Source organism: Triticum aestivum, chromosome 2B, assembly GCF_018294505.1.
Source record: "Triticum aestivum cultivar Chinese Spring chromosome 2B, IWGSC CS RefSeq v2.1, whole genome shotgun sequence".
Taxonomy (NCBI): Eukaryota; Viridiplantae; Streptophyta; class Magnoliopsida; order Poales; family Poaceae; genus Triticum; species Triticum aestivum.
In genome coordinates, this window is record NC_057798.1 from 236293555 (window position 1) to 236299344 (window position 5790).

The window sequence follows — 5790 nt, forward strand, 5'->3', positions numbered from 1 at the left end:
TCAGGATTAAAAACAGTTGACCGCACCGAAATATGCAAAATTTCGTATAGTTTTTAACCGTGTCCACAATATGGGGTGTAATGCCAACAAAAAGAAGATGGGATCCAAAAAAAATCTTAAGAATTGGCAAATGGGCTGTAAATTATTAGAAATAATGGCAGATGGGCTGTATGCTGTTTTCCACAGATTTGAGGCTGACTTGTGCGCCTACTAGAGGTTGACGCATATGCTTTCCTAAAAAATAAGGTTGACGCACACGCAATGTCGTGTCAACTTAGTCAACACACGAGAGAAGTGACTGTTGGATGTCCATCCAACGGCCGTCGTGCTTCTTCAATCTCTACTCTTCCTGCTCCAGCCGCTCAAGCAAGCACCGACGGGACTGCCTGCTCCCTCCTCCTGCGGTCGGCTATGCTGCCGCGCAGGCCTCACTACCCCATCGTTCTCCCATCGCTGTCCTAGCCATCCCTCTACTCACCCACACCTGCTGTTATTCTCCGGCGATGATAGACGAACCCGTAAACCCTCGCACTCCCCTGCGCGTTGGAAACAACTACCGAGTTTTCCCTGGCTTCGTGTCGTTCCCTTCCTAGGCCTCGCCGTCGTCCACTGCCCTGGTGCTCTCGACGCGGCGTGGTCAACATGGTCAACGAACGACATGCATCGAAAGTGGACTATACATGGAGAGGCCGACAGCTGGGTCCACGGCCGCACGCAAGGAAATGCCTCCTTATTACGCGCAAAATAGTGATTCCTCCACCTGACAGCTGGGACCCACCGGAAGGGCCTCTGTATTTCGCGAAAAAAACATTCACCCGCTGACAGGTCGGACCCATCAGCTATATCTTCGCATGCAAGGAAGTGCCTCGTTATTACGCATAAAAAATGAATACCCCCTGCTAGCTGGGACCCACCATAGTGGGAGGCTGACTTGTGGGCCTACTAAGATGACGGGGACGGAGGGCTTTGTCAACTTAGTCAATATGAACGATTCTAGCTCCAGTGACCATACGATGTCCATCCAACAGCCGTAGTGCTTCTTCAACCTCTGGTCTTCTTGCTCCAGCCGCCCAAACAAGCGTTGGCCGTGCCGCCTGCTCCTGCCTCCCGTGTCCGGCTGTGCTGCCACCGCTGGCCATGCCATCCCTCTATACTCACCCAAACCTCCTGTTATTCTCCGGCGACGGCAGCCGAAGCAATCGACCCACATACTCCCCTCCGTGTGGGTATCCACTGTCGCGTCTTCCCCGGCTCCGCGTCATCCCCTTCCTAGGCCTCGCAGTCGTCCACCGCCCTGGTGCTCTCGGCGCGGGGTGGTCAATGTGCTCAATGAACGACTTCCGTCGGAAGAGTACTGTACGTGGAGAGGCTAACAGCTAGGTCCACGGCTGCAACAAGGAAGTGCCTCCTTATTACGCGCAAAATAATTATTCCTCCACCTGACAGCAGGGACCCACCGGATGGGCCACCGTATTTTGCGAAAAAAATTCTCCCCCTGACTGCTGGGACCCACCAGCTACATCTTCGCATGCCAGGAAGTGCGCCCATATTAAGGCAAAAAAAATGATTCGCCCCCTGACTGCTGGGACCCACCAGCTACATCTTCGCACACAAGGAAGTGCATGACAGTCGAGACCCACCTGGTCGAAGCGTACGTAGCTTTGTCATTCTGGTCTTGAACGTGTACGTACATACTTGTCGATGTAGAGGCGCGCACGTGTCATAGTAGAGGCGCGCACATGTTGTAGTAGAGGCGCGCACGTAGCATGTACACGTACGTACAACAGCGAGGGTGCAAGAAATAAAATACGGCCACGTACATACATGCGGGTGGGGTCTCGAACGCCTACTCGTGCATACGTACGGCCAGGGCTCGTGGACATGGCTGGGTCAGAACGGAGAAGCTGTGCCATCGTCGTGTTCATGGGGACGCAATAGAATGCGTCTTGTTCATCGAGAGGCAACGGAATGCGTGCTGTTCATCGGGAGCCAACCGGCTTGGGCGGAACAACCAATGGAAATGAGGCTTGGTGTACCGCAGAGAAGAGGAAACGGCTTTGTGTTCGACCGGCCACGGTCGAAACGGCATCCTGTTCATCGGGAGGGGTCTGGCGTACCGCAAAACAGAGGAAACGGACCTCCTACGGTCGAAACGGGGTCCTGTTGATCGGGAGGGGTGTGGGATACCGCAAAACGTAGGAAACAGACTTGTGTTGGAGCGCTACGGTCAAAATGGGGGTCCTTTTCATCGGGAGGGCTGTGGTGTACCGCAAAACGGGACTCCACGGGATACTGTTCATCTCCACCATCGACCTCCTCCAGCCTCTACGGGCTCCTGTTCATCCACCGTCGACCTCCTCCAGCCTCCACCTGCGACTGTTCATCCACGGGCTCCTGTTCATCCAGCCTCCACCCCGCGCTCCTCCACCGGCTACTGTTCAACCAGCCCTCTCCACGGGGTCCTGTTCAACCACCCCTCCATGGGCTACTATTCATCCAGCCCTCCACCGGCTACTATTCAAGCAGCCCTCCACGGGGTCGTCCTGTTCATCCAGCCCTCCACGGGGTCCTATTCATCCACCCCTCCACCGGCTCGATCGATCGGGGTACTGTTCACCCAGCGGCAACGGCCTCTACTACCACGGGGTCCTGTTCATCCAACCCCCCACCGGGATCTATTCATCCATACCCCCCAACAACGCTCACTGTTCATCCAGAGGCATCATCGATCGTCTTCAGTTAGCAGCAGTAGCGAAGGAATCACTCGGGTTCAGTTAACAACAAGGGATCAATCGATCGCACGGGTTCAGTAACGCGTAGCCTGCAGTGCAATCACTCGGGTTCAGTTAGAGCCCAACGCTTCGCTCGGGTTCAGTTAGAGCCCAACGCCTCGCACGCACGTGCGTACGGATGAGAGAAACGCACATCGCTCGGCCCCCGACCACCCACCGTAACTGGGAATTCCCTGATATTTTCCTTGCCCTCGCTTCTACCACGGTTTTTTCCGTCATGGACGACCCAAAGAATGTCATGCAGCTGTGTCTCCGGCCCGCCCAGGACGAAAACCCATTTTCTGTCATGATTTTTTGTCATAGAAGTAGGAGCCCACCACATCTATGATGATACTGGGTTTTGTCACGATTATCGTCATAGAAGTGTCATAAGTATGATAGAATTTTTTTCCTTCGGCCCAAAATGTCACGGATGTGTCTTTTTTTGTAGTGGTTGCATTTTTCTATTCCTTCAATCAATCAATTAGTTAGCTTTGGTTCCATTTTTTTGGCTTTGGCAGCATCATTCACAATGGTTCCCATCGATGCCAAAAGCTATTTTCACATTTGGCTACACATTGTGGATGCCCTTAGTCGTACCACTTGGTTTTGCTACTGTGTGCTATCTATACAAATCTCAATTATATTAATCTAAAAAATTATAGTATCAAGATTAGTAAAAACGAGGTGATTTTGCCGTGCGGATGGCGGGGGAGGTTTCTTATTTTTAGAGCACTTTGGCCTGGCGGTTTGCTAACATGCGGTCCCACGTGTCAGTGCTTTACCAAGCCGATTCGCGTCCCACATGAGGCAGAACAACGACAGAAGCAGCATGTGGTTAACTTGAAGGAGACAAGGGAGAAGAGGATTCAGCAATGAGTGAAATGATGGTTGCTTCGTCCCTCCAACTTATTTTTTAGCATTATTACTTCGTCCCTCCAACTTAACAGTGGGAAAGGTGCAACTTTGTGATTTGACGCCTCATTGCTCATTACTACGTCGGTGCCATGACTGGGGTGCTTCACCCGTGCTGCTCTGCACTGTATTTCGATATGGCATGTGGACCCGGTAGCTTGATGTCCAACATGTCGGTGAAAGGGACTAGAACATTTATGAAAGCGAGCGCTCCACTCTTACGATGGAGGAATACACGACACGACGGCCCAGTGAACTGTTACTTGTACTTTAGTACTAGTACTATAGTTTTGTTGTTTCACACGACCCATCGATACGAACCCGAATAAACAGGAAAGGGCGGGATTTTTCCCGCGCGGTAGATGATACTGGCCATACATTTCAAAGGCAATTTTAATGTATGCAAACTGAATAATTAAGTAACAATATGAGATCTAGTAAAACTAAAAACACATATGATTTATTGTGTTAGAGTGTAGTAGTAGTGCTGTATTGCATAGTTGTTAGATGTAACATGCGAGAATGTGTAGAGATGTAGTTTTGGAGGACCTACAAAGAGAAAAGCGTAATACGGTCACCAGACTTCAGAATACACTCATTACGGTCACTATATATGTTTTGCAGTGATTATACAGTCACTTGCTCACCGTTTAGCATTGGATTGCACTCTGTTGACCGGCCAAATAGTCTGCATGCATTCTGTTGACTAGTTAAAATGACCATGTTCCTTGTGGGTCCCACCTGTCAATTCCCATAGGAAAAAGGTTAGATAAATACAAATTTATGCAAGCGCGACAAGACTCCAACCCGTGCGGGAACCACCTGGTTGTGTATGTGTTTGTCAGGGCATGATGTGTGCGCATGCACGTGTAGGTTGAGCACTTGAGGGTGAGAGTGTGTGTTGGTCGTGTGGTGTGTGCATGCATGCGTGCGTGTGTGTGTGTGAGTGTTGCGTGCGTGTGTGGCTGCATGTGTACGTGTGAGTGTTGCGTGCATGCGTGGCTGCGTGTGTTCGCGTGAGTGTTTCGTGCATGCAATTCATGTGCATGCGTGTGTGTGTGTGTATGATCACCACCCTAGCTCCTGTGTGTTAAAACAGACGGCTCAGCATACCAATACACGGCCACCTTGTCCGCTGTGCCCGCGGTCATGATTTCGAACCACCATCCAATATTTTTTTATCGTTTGTTTTCATTCTTACTAGCAAGATGCTCCTTCGTTGCATGTAACATCAAGATGCATTTGTATGAGTAGTTTATCTTGTGAGAGAAAAGGATGAACGAGGGAAGGCCATATTTGCAAATGTGGAGAGGTGTATGGGTACCTTTTTGCAAAATTGCCATAATTTCCTTCCTATCCGTTAGATATAAATTAGACGGCCTATATTGCAGGATGGCAGGCACACCATCATTATCAACTCTATATTTTATCTTATCTTATCTTACTCTTATAAAAAACCGAGTTGGTGATGATGGTGTGCCTGCCATCTTGCATTATCTAACGGATAGAAAGCAAATTATGGAAATTTTGCAAAAAGATACCCGCAACTCTCTCCACATTTGCAGATACGACCTTCCCTTGTTCATCTTTATCTCCCACAACTTCATTGTTAAGCAATTAAAAAAGCAAGCCTTTGGAAGAATCTAGCATGATGGCCGCTGCCGACGTCATCCATCCCCATGCCTCCGCTTAGTCTGACCACCAATCACCACCATGCCCCGCTCCTCCTCACCTTATCCCTCCTCTTTCTCAAGATATCATTAGTTTTTACACATGGTATTACTCCCACATGGGTCAATCACACTAGGTGTTTTGTAAAAAAATGTACCTTGATGTTCCGTGCAATGCACGGGCATCTTGCTAGTAAGAGTGTAGATGTAGAGTAGATACACGCCGACAGGTGGACCCAATGGTAGTGAGATAATGTGATGCAACACTAGAGGTGCCACGTGGATCATTTAACTGGTCAACTAGTCATGTCTTGAGCAAATACAGAGCTGAACAGTGAGCCCGTGACTATATAATAACCACAAAACGTAAATGGTGACTGTAATGAGTGGATTCTGAAGTCCAATGTACGTATCATGCTTTCGCTTCAAATACA